The 16150-nt window shown below is 47.7% G+C and overlaps 1 protein-coding gene across 3 annotated transcripts in view; it reads left to right on the plus strand.

Annotated features, from left to right (window-relative positions):
- LOC146821043 (uncharacterized) overlaps nucleotides 1-16150 on the plus strand; it is a 366698-nt gene that overhangs the window by 208321 nt on the left and 142227 nt on the right. The gene's annotated exons all lie outside the window — the stretch shown is intronic.

Raw genomic sequence — 16150 nt, forward strand, 5'->3', positions numbered from 1 at the left:
CAGCATGATATCCTGAAGAAAGAAACTTGTTTCGGACATTAAAGTTGTCAAAGGGTCCACAAAAACTTAGGTATATGGGGAAAATGCCATGCATACCAAGCTTCAACACAGAGAACAAACTAAGAGCAAGGTATGAGATGGAGGTCATACAAAGAAGATACAAATGGGGGAAGAATACATTGTGTAAAAAGGATGCAAAGAAGCTAAGGTATGACAACAAGGAAAATAAATAATGGAAGTGAGAAAGGGAAACTAAAAACCGTTTGTCAGGAAAATCTTTTTGAAATTGTGGAAAAAGTGATAGTTTGAAATGTTGGTAGGCTTTCCTTCTAGCTGGGGCATTGGTTGATAACTTCAGGAACAAACACTTGACATAACTCTACAGTTTGATGGGTTGAGCAGATTGAATGCCTGCATACCTTTTTAACCAGTGGATTCACTGTAATCAGACTCTAGTTATGAGAAATCACTTTTCTCCCAAGTAATACTCAGATGTTTTCGCGTTTCTCACCCGAATGTTTATTCACCTCACCTGAACCCAAGTGGAGCAGCTCTCAATTTTTCCTTAGCCACTTGATTTGTGTGTTTTAGGTGACTTTATTTTAATATATGTCTCAAAATACCATCATTCACTTTTAACAGTGTTTAGAATTTCTGTTAACGTCAGAATTGTTACTCCTTTTTCTGAAATGAGTCGTATGCTTGTTTCCAGGCTTCTGTGCATGGATAGTTCTTTTGGCTATTTAGTGGAGACTCTGTATTTGGCTGAGGCTAATCATAAGTTAACATTAGGTATTGAATTTGGTTTACCTGGCTTTTAAATTCTTGGCTGGTCGAGTTTCCTTATATATGTGCAAACTACTCCCTGCACATATATTGAACAAGTCCCCAGTGTTATCAGTGACTTCAAAAGGACCTCTAACAAAAGCATGCTTGTGGCTCACGAAGTGCATAGTTGTTTGTGACAAGCCACACATGCAGCTCAATGATCAAAATAGGGCACTCCTTCCTATTTGTTCTCTGTCCCCTCCCTTTTCCTTTTCCTTTGTCTCCCACTCATTCCCCTTTCATTTAGGTGAGATCAGGAAGGGAAAATCGAGTGCAGTGCATCTGCAGTTCATCTACCCATGCACTCCGCTGCCCATGCATCTACTCGGAACAAGCTGGGAGATTCTTAGAGCTGTTTTTGTGCCAAGTCTTTTAAGCTAGGAGCAAAGTCAGAAGGGAGCTGAGTCAGGAAAAATATGGAACAGCAGGTGATGATGAGATACCGGTCTCTACAGTGGAAATTAGGGAGAAAAACCAAGGAGACCACAATGTAAAGCGAGTTTGAAGGGCCACAGAGAGACAGAAGACTCAGAAACAAAGGAGATACTGAGCAACAGAAGGACTTCTAAGAGGCAAGAGTGCAACCCATGAAGCATGCCAGGTGTATGTGAATAAGGCTGCTTTAATGAAACAGGTGTGCATCACATCAAACAAAATTCCTGGCTCAAGCAAGCCCAACAGACTAAAAACAACCTCACTAAACAGATAGTGATTCTAACCAAAACCATCACCCTTAAACCTCCCAAAACCTTTCGTTTTAACTTTGACCAACTCCAGCCTCCCCTCCCTATGTCAAAAGTACCCCACCTTCCTTACCTGTCTCTAACCTTAAACCTCTGCACTTTCAGATTGTAAACCCGTTCAACTCAAATCTTCAAACTTTCCTCCCCACCACCAATCCTGTTAGAGTCCATTCATCTGATCAGTAGCGAGACCAACTGTGAGAAAACAGGGTTCTGTTGCAGTGCCCCCCACTTTTTGCCTGCCTTTTGCTGTAACTTTATAGAGTACTGGCTTCCTGCTGTCTAGGTTCCAAGTACCAGCGTTCCTTCCTAAAACATATCCACAATTGGTACTTCTGCCCCCTGTACATCCCTAGTAAGTGGTGCCTCGGATACCTAGGGCTTGGAACCTGAAATGGGATCCACTGGAACCCCCTCACTAGGATCATGCCACTGCCCTTGCAGCTTGCATGGCCCAGTGAGATGAAAAAAAGACTAAGGGCCTCATGTAGGTAGCCAAATACCGGTCGGTAACGGCCGATTTTCGGTAATTATACCATTACCGACCGGTATTTTGGCTATTGGTATGTAGGGGGTCAATTTCTGGAATCGGAATTTACCGATTCGGTAAAACTACCGAATCGGTAAAATTACCGAATCGGTAACGTTACCGATGTGGTAATTTTACCGATTCGGTAATTTTACCGAATCGGTAAATTCCGATTCCAGAAATGATATGTAGGGGGAGTGTGTGGGTGTGTTTAGGAGTCGGTATTTACCACCAACTTATAGTTGGTGGTAAATAATTAATGTATGTGTGTATGCATTTTGAAGCGCGTAGCAGTGTGCAATGTGGCATACATACATGCCCTTAGGGCATGTATGTGTGCCACATGTGCACACATGGCCGAATCAGGGGTGCAACAGGGTGTCAATGTGACACCCTGCCACCCTTGCATGTTCTCCAACATTACCGAATCGGTATTTACCGATTCGGTAATGAGGCATACCTTCCCCTCAATGGGAAGGTATGCCTCATTACCGAATCGGTAAATACCGATTGGGTAATTACCGAATTGTAACGAATCGGTAAAAAATACCGACTCATTACCTACATACGAGTTACCACTTCTAAAATACCGATTCGGTAACGTTCGGTATTTTAGAAGTGGTAACTGGTATGCTACCTACATGAGGCCCAAAGTCAACATAGCACCCTGCCTGGGTGCCATGCCAGCCAGCACTGCCTGAAGGTATAGGTAAGCCACCCCTCTAGCATGTCTTACAGCCCTAAGGCAGTGTGCACTATACCACTGGTGAGGGCATATCTGCATGAGTAGAAATGCCCTTTCAATACTTAATTCAATTATTAAATATTGTAAGGGCCAGGAAAGTCATAGGGAGTACATGGGCTGGAAACTCGATAACTCGAGTTCCCCAGCACCATGATGGCTTCACTGAAACCAGGAGTGTTTAGTACCAACAGCTCCTTGTAATAAATCCACACTGATGCCAGTGTGAGATTTATGAAACCATGTACTTAGAGGGCACCGCAGGGGGCTCCCTCATAATCTTCTGACCCTGGCGTGGTTGCTGGCTGGCTTTAAGCAGCCTGCCTCACACAGACATGTTTCTGGACCCCTGGGTGGAGAGCCTCTGCTCTCTGAGACCAGAAACAATGCACATCCTTGGAGGAGGTGTCACATCCCCTCCCTGAGGATGGCCACAGTGCTCGAAGGGGAAGCTTCAAAGGCCTACTACCTTTGTAATGCAACCCCCAGCCTCTGCTGCTAGCAACAGATGGCAGCCCCAATTTACACCCCCGCTTTGGGTGGAAAAACTTTGAAAGACTAGTTGGTGTGCCCATTTTTGCCAACTCACCCCTCACGTGGGTGAGCGAAGTTAAGCATACTTTTCAATCCTCTCCATCTTGATGGGCTAGGACTATGCCCCCTCCCCCAGGAGGGTGGCATAATAGAAGTTGTAATCACCGCAGGTGAGGTGCCCATTGGCCCTACCTATTACTTCCCTTAAACGACCCTATATTTAGTATTTAGGAGGCTCCCTCAAACCTTGAAGTTAGTGACCTGCAACCTAAGAAAAAGGACAAATAGACGACGTGCAACGAAGCCTGAAGAAGACTGCTGACTTGTCCTCAGCCCTACCATGCTGTCTCCCGCCTCTAAGACCCTGCAAAAAGACAACGCCTTTCCTGCAGGCAGCGACTTCAATAAAACCAAGGAAGACTGCTTGAACTTTGATAAAGACCAGAACTTCCGATCACAGCAGTTCTGTCCCGAAGAAATCAACATAGAGCACTCCGGTGCACTCCGTATCCGCGAGTCCTGTCCACTCTGCACCCGACGCCTACGGCCCAGGTCCATGTGGCTGACCGACCCAGAGCAGGTTACTCAGCGATTCTGACCTCAAGTCCAGCGTTGTCTGGCCTCTCCTGGACTCCACGACAGTGCCTTCAGCCTAAATCCAGAGACTTCCCCAACCGTAACCGGCCCCAGTAAGAAGACTCCGATGCCCCCTACACCTGAAGCCCTGGCCCTTGGTGAGCGGAATCGAAGGTGCCCCCACGGCCCTCTACATCTCTACTTACCTCTGCTGTCGTTGGTCTCCCTCCTGCAACCTCCAGTGTGATGCCTGCAGCCTGTTTGTTGAAAACAGTCTCCATTGAGAAGCATTGGGCGCTCAACACTGAATTTGCACCCTGCAACTGGCCTCCCCTGTGCTGCTGGTGGTGTATGTTTGGTGCTGTTTTGTGGCCCCCTCTGTGCTGGTCCTAACCCCCAAAGCTTGACCCCTACAACTGATTTACCTACCTGCAGCAGTGTGGCCTCACGCATCCCCAGTCTTCATTGAAGAGTATTGGGCTGAACTCCGATTTTGACCTCTGTACCCGGCTGCCCCTGTGTCACTAGGGATGCAGTTTTGGTACTCACCTGACCCTTGCCCTAAAATAAATCTCAATCAAAGCTTAGTTATATAAAATAGGTGTGGATCTCCCTTTTGAGTTGTGTGTCGATTATTGGTCAATGTTGTGCAATAAATGTCTTACACTCCTCTGCGTTAGGCCTAAGGCTGCTTGTCCACACTACCACTAATAGAGCACTTTGGGTTTAACATTGAGCCCTGTACACTTTTGGGGAATCCCTGGACTCTGTATACAGTATAACCACCTAGTGGGATACCATATACAGAGCCAGCTTCCTACACCAACCATCACTCCAGCCTAGTGAGCACCAAAACCATGCTATACAGAAAAATCCTGTTCCAGTTGTCCTCCCCACCCTCCTCCATAGAATTAGGAAAAATTATTTTCTATGTATCCCCAAACCCCCTCCTACAGCAACACGACCCACTTCGTCTTAAACTCTAGCATATGCAACTACATCCCCATGTATTAAAGATACATGCTGTCTTCTTTAAAAACTGTTATCATTAAAATGAAGCTCTCCTTGCCTTAGTCTCCCGTGCTTCCATTCTGTGAACCCACACCTTATTCATCTTAAGGCAAGTTTTATCAATGGCTGCTGGCTACCTCACTCCAAGCCACTGTCTGCAGATTCCGCTCCGTCCAAACCCTAGTTGTCCCTGGCCACATATAATTTACCTTCTTTATGTCAAGTTTAATCTTTTTTCAGTATTTCTGTTGCCCCAGCTGAACAAAATCATTCTCCCCCAAGTGAGTCATGAAAGCACCAGGAAAACCTTTCTCTCTGAATACATTTGTCAGGGTTGGGAGCAGATGACACTACCACACAATTTTCTGCAAAGGTCAGCTTCTTTCCAAACGTGCACTCCCCCACTGGCAGTCCACTTAACAAACTACCTCAAACCCAGACCATAATGAAAGTCACAGATTCAAGCATGCAATCTAAAAACAGTCTAGCAACAAAAGAGATAAGTCACCATATCAATACACCTTCAACTCCCACTCCATTCAAATATACCTCCTAAAAGAACCGGACCTCCATCTTCCCAGCAGCCTGTTCTGTTATTTTGGCCACCAACTTTTCTCTTTATTGATTGCTCCCGCAACTCTTAAAGAGTTTTTCCCAATTTTCCCTATATCCTGCCCCTTTGTGGACAAATCCAGGTTCACTCGTACAAAGCAGAAACATCTCAGAATTTGACAACTTTACACTGGCCAATCATTAGTGCTTGCAAACAACTGCTTGCCACTGCTGAACCCCATCCCCAGAAAATGGTAACAATCCACTGTGCAAATTAAAATTATCTGACAACCCAAGATGGTGGGCCACATGGAAATGTAATGTTTACGCAAATGGTTGGGCGCAACAAGGCTGGATAGAGGTGGGAGGACAGCAATCACGTTAGAGGAGTGTGCCAGCCTGCTTGGGGAGCTTGATCGTGATCACTGTGCTTCTCTCACTTTTACATGGAACTTTATTTGCAACAGTGAGTCGTGCTGCTCCTTTCTAGAATTGACGGCTGTGTATCAGCACTTGGGAGTTTTCAAATCAGTCCCTGAGTTGGGCAATTCACCACCGAAGTGAATTTTTATTTTTCAAACTCACTTTCAGTTTCTGGACTGTTAAATACTTTAGAGTGGAGTTAAAGTGTGTGGTTTGACTCTACTTCCCCAAATGTCGCATTTTATAGTCCCCCCCCCCCTCCACTACCGGTAATACGAGGAGGAGTATTGAGACTATTACCAGGCACCCAGAGCCAATAGATGTATGCTTAGAGCTGCCCACTGGTGTTTTGGCCTAATATGTATTGGTGCGCAAGTAATTTAAAACTGAGTTTTGAGCACAACATATTTTATACTCCGGCCTGTGAAGCTCACTGTGTGAAGTCACCGCTGTTGAAATGCATGTCATTGGGCCTGCAGAGCTGAATACAATTGCTGAAAGATAAAAAACATAAAAATAAGGTTATAAAAATCTCAGCCACTGGCATTTACTCTGGGCCACATCCCAATCAATCGTTATTTTGAAGTGATTGAAAAAAACAGGAGTGCCTTCTATGTAAACAACTATGACAAACGTTTTTGTGCTAGCTTGAAGTGTGCTATCTTGCAGTGTGTTCTGCCCCGGTAGCATAAATGTATGGTTTCAAAGATGTCTGGTGCGTCGTCACGCCCCATGATCAAACTGCACAGCCATGCAAGAATTGCAAAAATCAACAAGCAATAATCCATTTTTTTTGTCCTTAATCTTTATATAAATCCATTTTCTCCATATTTTGCAACTTCATGTCAAGAAATGCCCATCCTGGTGTTTTTCATGGCCTATTGGAATGAGCTTCACATCCTGGATAACCCAATGCATTTCGGGCACACATAGCCCTTCGTCAGGTCTGGGGTAACTAAAACACATAGAGAGCCCATCAAAAATGATAAGAGACTGCATTAAACTTAAACATAAGGCATGTTTTTTTTTAGAATACGAAAAGAAATTAGAAAAACAATCTGTGCTCATTGGCAATCCTGCAAGTTTTCCCAATTGCTGAACACATGCTCAGTTCAACCTAAATGTGCTCTGAAAAAATATAGAAACTGAAAGAAATTCAAACAAGCAACCGGTGACTGTGTAACAATCATGAGTGCTATTCCATCCTGTCAAACATATGTCCCAAATCAGATCTAATAAACCATGCTCAAATGAAACCACTGTGCCACGCTCGACCTAAATGTGACCATGAATGATTTCCCGAAGGTGAAGGATTATAAAATTCCCTGACTTCTTTTTGCAGATGATACTTTGTTACAATCAAACTCCCCTTGTGGTCTCTCCATTCTCTTGGATAAATGTAACAATTTTTGCCTAGACCACGGCCTAGAAATGAAATGCAAAACAAGGTATATGGTCTTCGGAAATAGGAACAAAATAACCAAGAGTAAGGTACTCATAGGGGAAGGGGAGGCTCAGCATAGGGCCCATGAATTTGATTATTTGGGTGTAAGACTGAAAGACTCCCATAGATGGGTAGCACATGTCCAGAAAAGTGCCAAGATCTTAAAGCAAAGAACTGGGTTCATTTTAAGATTTGCCAATAGATCACCTACTTTTGCCATCTCCCATCCCCTGGAGATATATAAGTTTCAAGCCTGTGGTGGAGCCATGTATGGGGTAGATTTATGAGGGCACTGTAATCTTAACACCCTTGGAAAAGCTGAAAATTAGTGTTCGAGGCATATGAGCTGCAGATTACACACTGTGCATAGATCGCCATCTGGTGTTGGGCCCGGATGTTGCAGTTGTTTTTCTCTTGGAAAGTCTTTGGAAGTCACGAGGTATGTGACTCCTCCTTTGGATCGTATTGCGCATGGGCTTCGCTCCATCCTCAGATTGCTTTTTTCCGCCATCGGGCTCGGATGTGTAATTCGCGCTCCGGTTCCGAACCGTTCCAGTTCTTCTCATCCGCGCGCAATCCTTCCCTTCCGCGGTATTGTTCTCGATCAGGATCTCCCCACTCGACGAGACTCATCAAGAAACTTCGATTCCAGGCGTCGACGCAGGCCTTCGGGCCTACCTCAGCTCCGGTCCTGGATCATGGAAAGGACTCCATTTAAGAAGTGTCCTCGATGCGGGTCCAAATTTCCCCACACCGATCTCCATGAGGTGTGCAACCTCTGCCTCTCTCCAGAACACGAGGTTTGAGACTGTCCGGTGTGCAAATCCTTCCGGTCCAAAAAGACTATTCGAGACCGAAGAGCCAGGAGAACCATGGCACAAGCGTCGACTGCAATCCCCGACGACATCTTCGGAGAAGGCGTCGATGTTCCCGAAGAACAGCACACCGAAGAGGGCCTCGTCAGCGCCTCCGAAGCCGACGACTCAGATGTCGAGGACATCACTCCGGCACAGAGGGGCGTGAGTACTACTATCGATCCCCACTCCCCACCCTCGACGGCATCGAAAAAGGCTTCGGTCACGCCTTCGCCCTCGGGCCTAGGCACGACCAAAGACACTGCTTCCCATACCTCACTTTCGGGTCCGGTTAAGAAGCCCATCAAGCCTTCTGACAGCTCGGGCTCGAGCCAGCCTGCCGTCGGTGCCGAAAAACACTCCGCACCGAAAAAGAAAATGGCTTCCTCCGCGCCGACTTCCACACCGAAACACTCGAGATGGGCCATACCCCAAAAAATCTTCCTCCTAGCCCAACATGTCCCAGGAGTCCAGAACACTATAGCAGATCTGCTGAGCAGACAAACACAACAAATCCACGAGTGGGAACTCCATCCACAAGTTTTTCACCCGTACATTCAAATGTGGGGCATCCACAGATAGACCTCTTAGCCACCCACGAAAACACCAAATGCCCAATCTTCGCCGCCAGATATCCACACCCATTGTCCAGAGGCAATGCGATGTGGATGAACTGGTCAGGCAGATTTGCGTACGCTTTTCCGCCTCTCCCACTCATTCCCTTAGTGGTGCGCAAACTACAACAACACTCCCTCACTCTCATCCTAGTAGCTCCAACGTGGGCCAGACAACCGTGGTACACCACACTGCTGGAACTATCTGTAGTACCGCACCAAAAGTTACACCTCTCTCCAAGCCTCTTAACCCAGAACCATGGAGAGATCAGACACCCGGACCCAGCTCAGCTCAACCTTGCGATCTGGCTCCTGAAATCCTAGAATTTGGATATCTGAATCTTCCTCCTGACTGTATGAATGTCATTAGAGAAGCTAGGCGACCTACCACTAGAGCTTGCTACGCAGCCAAGTGGAAACATTTTGTGGTCTATTGCCACAACAATAACTTCGATCCCCTAGATGTGTCCATTCAACACATCATAGGCTATTTACTACACCTCCAAAGATGCAATCTAGCCTACACGTCTATTAGACTGCACCTTGCAGCCATAGCAGCTTACCTGCAAAACAGGCAATATCTATCACTCTTTCGAGTACCTGCCATAAAAGCCTTCATGGAAGGCCTCAAAAGACTAATTCCCCCCGGAGTGCCACCCTCACCTGTGTGGAACCTAAATATCGTTCTCACTAGACTAATGGGGCCACCCTTTGAACCTCTACACAAATGTGAACTTAAATTCCTAACATGGCAAACTGCATCACTTCCCTCAGAAGGGTCAGTGAAATACAAGCACTCACCATTCAAGAACCTTTTCTGCAAATGCACCATAACAAGGTTGTTCTCCGTACTAATCCAAAATTCCTCCCTAAAGTAATTTCTCCTTTTCACCTAAACCAATCTGTGGAACTACCTGTATTCTTCTCGCAACCACAAACCATTGCAAAAAGAGCTCTCCACACATTAGATGTCAAACGAGCCTTACTCTACTGCATCGAGAGAACACAACCCTTTCGTAAGACCAAACAACTGTTCGTTTCCTTCTCACCACCACATAAAGGCAACCCCATCTCCAAATCTGGGATAGCCAGGTGGATTGTCAAATGCATTCAGATTTGCTACCACAAAGCAAAACGAACGCTATCTGTTCCCCCTAAAGCCCACTCTGCACGTAAGATAGGGGCTTCCATGGCATTCTTAGGGAACACTATTGTGTAGATGTGCAGGCTAAGCAACAAGCTAGTGTGGGCCAGGCTGTACTCAAAACATTGTTTCAAACCACTGCAACAGATACTGGTCGTCGCCGCTAGGGATGGGTACTGCTATACAATCTATGCACAGTGTGTAATCTGCAGCTCATATGCCTCGAACGGCAAATGCTGCTTATCAGTATGCATCTGTTGTTGGCATGTAGAGCTGCATATCTACACACGCCCACCCGGCTAACTTTATCTGTTCCAGTATATCTTATTTAGATACAACATACATGGGCATCTTCACTGTTTATTACTACGCTCCATTTCCCTGCTGGCGAAAAATAATCTGAGGATGGAGCCGAAGCTCATGCGCAATACGATCCAAAGGAGGAGTCACATACCTCGTGACTTCCAAAGACTTTCCAAGAGAAAAACAATTGCAACATCCGGGCCCAACACCAGATGGCGATCTATGCACAGTGTGTAGATCTGCAGCTCTACATGCCAAGAACAGATGCATACTGGTAAGTAGCATTTGCCTTATTAAGACTCTGTTTAGACTGCCAACCAGTGCACCTACCCTGCCTATTAGATTCGACTTAAATTTAAAGATTGATTTCTGATGCTACTTTGTTGAGACCTATCCAATAATTATACTAGATGACCACCATGCTAGGAAGATTTCCTGGCTTGCACATATCAGAAATTAGCTATTTAAGCTGGGATGGGAAGGTTTTTTGGCTACAGCCTTCTGCATTACCCAAAAGTGCTAGGGAGAAGCTAAAACGTCCTACTGGTATTGTGTATTAGGCACAAAGCTCTCTGCGACTTCTTCTGCAACCCCGGTAGAGTCCTCCCTGATGTTTAAATGTGCACCTGAATATGAGCAATATCTGAACATGGTTACCAACCCTGCCACACGAGCACTTTATGATAAATTCAGATTGGGTATACTACTTCTGGCTTCTTTTACCTATTCCTGGTCGAAAAAGAGAGGCATAACAAACCTGTGCCTGATGGGTTGTTTAGTCCCACAGAATATCGAACACATGCTATTCTTTTGTAAGGCATATGCTAAACAACGTTCATGATCGATTACTCCCCTCTGCAAATGTCTTGGGCTTAGGGATCGACACACAACTCTGAGAATATGTAAAACCAGCACCAGAGACAGTGTGGTGTATTCAATTGCTAGATACTTGTCAGCAATATGGTATATTAGGTCAAATGCTCTCTAAAAATAGCACTTTCATGTATTCGTTTTTAGCTAAGCCTCGATTTGCCTTGTTTATAAATCATATTTATTTTTGTGGTCTTTTTACTGAATCTCTTTTATCCTTTTATAATATTATGGATCATAAAAAGGAAAAAAGCAAAAATGCATGATGAGTATTGTATTACTGGACCGAAATTTTCTTCACAACTAAGTTTTACCTTGAAATCATGTTGCACAATGAAATTGTACGTTTTATTATATATTTTTTTGTTTTTAAAAAACCTTTATTCATCAAAAATCAGGGACACAGCTATTCAGCCGACAACCCGGAGGTTCGGCAGCTTCAAGAAAGCAGTACAAATGAGCGTCCACAGTGCACAGAAAGGAGAAGCAAAAAAGGTTCTATTTTAAATAAACACAAACACAAACCAAACCCAAGCAAGGCGAAAAACACTAAATACACCTGGTGATTGCCCCTCAGGGGAGACCGGACCCCCCTCGTCTATCAGTCACAGTGCTGTGATAAGAGGAAAAGGGGAAAAGCAGAGACCCAATAAGCCAATTAACAATCAAAAATATATACAGAGCTGGAAAGAATGCTAAGGAGAGAGCTGCTCCTCGGGGGGATCCAGATCAGGGGCAAGACATATGCCCCCCCTATATTGGTTCCACCGCCCCAAATGGCATGCCACTTTCGAGGGCGCCCTCTAGCGCAATATACTGTCTTTTCCCTAAACATACTCCAGTCCATGTTTTCAATCCACGCAGCCAATGTGGGGGGTCCCGCGGAGCCCCACAGGCGCGCGATATCTCGCTTAGCCACCATGTTACCCAGAGTCACCCACTGGGTCTGTGCCTCATCATGATCAGCAGGCCCCCAAACATTCAGGAGACAACATCGCGCCTCCGGCTGCATAACAATGCCCGTCACCTCCCCCATTACCGCATGGACTCTCCTCCAAAATTCCATGATGACGCCACATTCCCAAATGATATGCAGGAAGGTACCCACCATACCACAGCCCCTCCTACATAAGCCCTCCTCAGAAAATCCCATACGAACCAGCCTTGGCCCCGTAACATAGACTCTGTGGAGTATTTTGAGCTGCACCAGCCGCAGACGCGACGGAATCGCGACCTCTTTAGGAGAGGAAACCGCAGACTGCCAGTCCTCGTCATCCAGCTCAAGACCGTCCCTAGTCCATTGATCCCGCAACCCCAATAGCAGGTCAGCCCGAACATTAATCAATTTTTTATAAATAAGAGAGATCGTACTCTCTGGCATATGGCCATCGAGGATCCGGTCCTCCAATGGAGAGGACTCAGGCACCTTCTCACCTTCCACGAGAACTGACCGCAGGGCATGACGCACCTGAACATAGCGGAAAAACTCGGATTTCCCCAACTCATACTCCTTCTGCAACTCTTCAAAGGACTTCACCCTGCCCTTAATCAGCAAATCTCCAACCCTGGAGATACCGATCAAGTCCCATTTCTCAAAGCCTTTTGTATGCCAAAGCTTCCCCAATTTTTCAGAGTCAAACAACGGGGTAGCAAGGGTGAGCCTATCCTTCCAGCCCAGCGAGTCAGTCGCCAACTTCCACACCCGCACCGCCACCCCAGTGGGCCCTGTGAGGGACGAGTCCAGCGACCTCGAGTACAACGCTCTGTGATAATTTCCGCCGCGCAACAACCATCGATCCATGGCGTAGCCGGGGCTTAGAGCCGGACCATAGAAACCATGATTAATCGTGCTCAATTGGGTGGCCCAGTAATAACGTTGAATGTCCGGAAGCGCAATACCCCCGTCGTACCACGGAAGTGTCAACTTAGCAATCGCTATGCGCGGCCGCCCATCCCACAACAACGATCGTTGGAGGCTTTCGACCTCCCGAAAGTAACTGGCCGGGACCCAGTCAAGAGTATTCTGCAAGGCGTAGAGGAAACGGGGAAGAGACATCATTTTGAACAAGGCGAAGCGTCCGAGGAGGGAGATCGGCATCCTCCGCCAGCCCGCAACATCCCGCCGCAAACGCGCCAGGGGAGGGAGCAGGTTCCTCTCATACCGCAAAGTGGAATCAGTGGAGATAAAAATCCCCAGGTACAAGAAACCCTGCAGGCAATCTGGATCGAACAAGTTCGCGGGACAGGTGGAACATCGCCACTCAGAACATACAGATATGACTTACTCCAATTGATGACGAGACCAGAGTTCTTACCAAAAGATGTCAGAACGTCACAAACCACTATAAGCGAGTTCTTGGGCGAGGCGAGATATAACAGGATATCATCGGCATAGAGCGAAATACGGTCCTCGTGATCGGGCGACCATCTAAGTCCACGTATATCCGGGTGCCAGCGTATCCACGCCGCCAGCGGCTCGAGAGCAAGGGCGAACAACAAAGGCGATAGGGGGCAACCCTGCCGGGTGCCCCTTCCCAGCTGGAACGGAGTCGACGCCCGCCCGTTTACCACAACACTCGCAAGGGGACCCTCATAAAGCAACCTCACCCAGCTCACAAAGCCAGGGCCAAAGCCGAACTTGGCAAGCACAGCCCACAGATATGCCCATTCCACCGTATCAAAAGCCATCGTGGCATCAAGAGACGCCACAATAGCTGGTTCTCGCAGCGTGCTCGCCCTGGCAATCACTCCATGAAGGCGCCTAAGGTTTAACGCAGTGTTACGGTGCGGGATAAAACCCGATTGATCAGGGTGGATCAGGTCTCCAAGTACCCGGACCAAGCGGCCCGCCAGGATTTTAGCCAGGATTTTCGGCTCAGCATTAAGGAGTGATATTGGCCGATAGGAGGCACACTTGTCCCGGGGTTTACCGTCCTTATGTATCACAACAATCGTCGCCAGTCGCTGATCCAACGGAAGGGACCCACTCCCCCGCGCCTCCACGAACATGGCGCGCAGGTGAGGAGCGACCCTATCCGGAAACAGCTTATACAAGTCAATCGGCAAACCATTTGGGCCTGAGGCCTTGCCCGAGTTCAGCGCGCGGATAGCACCCGCCACCTCCGTTATATCTCCATCGAGGTCATCTCTATCTACGTCAGAAAGGCAGGGCAGAGCGATGTCACGCAGGAGGTCACACAAATCCTCAGTTGGCCTATCCGAAACCGAGGCGTAAACCATACGGAAATAATCCGAAAAACACTGTACTATACCCTCGGGATCAACAACCACCTCACCCCCCTCTCTCGTCAGCTCCGGCACCACTCTATTAACACGTTCTTTTTTATCCAGCCACGCAAGGAGTTTCCCGGCCTTATCGCCAACATCGTACAAGCGACCCTGCTGTTCCCTACTGAGGGTCTTGGCGGCATTCTCCACCAGGTCCCTATATTCCGCTTGCTTCAAGCTCAGATTATGCAGTGAGGCCGCTGTAACCTCCCCCTCCAGGGCCACCTCTAAAGCCGCAATCTCATCCTCAACCTGTATAACCTCGCCATCTCTCCGTCGCTTGGCGGCCACTACCAAGGAGAGGGCCTCCCCTCTCAACACGGTCTTAAATGCTTCCCACAACGACACAGCCGAGTCAACGGAACCCTGATTGTCCTTAAAATAGTGATCAACTGTCTTCAGCAGCGCACTACGCATCTTGGGATCACGAAAGTACCAGGGGTTAATAGGAGCAACCCTACCCCCTCCCTCGCGGCCGACATCCAGTCGGACCCACACTGGCGAATGATCAGATATGCCCCGCGCCATATGCCTAGCCTCCGATACCAATGAGGCATGCGCAGCCAGAGTGAGCAAGTAGTCAATCCGAGACTACCATGCGCCCCGGAGTGGAAGGTATATTGGCTCTGTGTGGGGTGCCGGAGCCTCCAGCAGTCTACCAAGCCGAGAGTATCTATAAAGTCTGGAAGCCACTTCTGAGCCCCCCCGGTGTCCCTAGGCGGGTACCTATCCAGCAACCCAGAGCCGACAGCATTAAAATCTCCCCCCACCACTAGCATACCCTCCGGGAGGTCCAACAAGGCCCTACCCAGATCTGCAAACGTGGAGGCCTGCAGGGCAGGAGGGACATAAACCGAAACCAACACCAACGTTCTCCCTTCCCACCTCCCCGCCACCGCCACAAACCTCCCCCTATCATCAACAATGGTGGAGTCCACCTCGAAAGGTAGTGAAGCTCTAACTAGGATACCCACACCCCTGGAGCCTGAGGAGAATCCCGAATGAGCGATGAATTTGTAACCTTTTCTATTAAGAGCATAGCAAGTATTACCTATAAGGTGTGTCTCCTGCAGTAGGGCCACATCCGGCAAAGACCGTTTCAAGAACTGCAGGACTATCCCCCGCTTAATACGATCTCCCAAGCCATTAACATTCCAGCTAATAATATTTAAGCCCCTACCCCCATCCCCACACACAAAGAGGCCCACCCCCCACCCGAAGAGCCACCATTGAACAACCCTGACAACCATTACTACGCCTTGCAAAAACAAACCCCCCAACAACAACCCCAACATCCCAACTCTCCCCCCCACCCTGCACCCCTGCTGCAGCTTACAAAGCCCCCCCAACTTGCAGTGTGCCTGTCGCCCTACCAAAACACAAAACTACAAAAAGTACCCTGAGGGAGGAAAGAGCTCCCATCTTCCTCCCGCAACCCTCCGTATTACTGCAATCAGCGCAAGTCATTGTCCGAGACCAAAACAAGTCAGTCTGGCTCCAAAGGCATCAACCCTGCCCATCCCGGTCACCCTCCACGTCTGTGGCAGCATCCCCGCCAGTCCGTCGCCGGGGCAAAGCGTCCAACCAGTCTCCGGCCATGGCAGGCGACTCGAAAAAGAAAGTCCGGTCCTCATACACCACACGTAATCTGGCAGGAAAAAGCATAGCGTACTTCAGATCCCTCTCCCGAAGACG

This window comes from Triturus cristatus, chromosome 6 (assembly GCF_964204655.1).
Source record: "Triturus cristatus chromosome 6, aTriCri1.1, whole genome shotgun sequence".
Taxonomy (NCBI): Eukaryota; Metazoa; Chordata; class Amphibia; order Caudata; family Salamandridae; genus Triturus; species Triturus cristatus.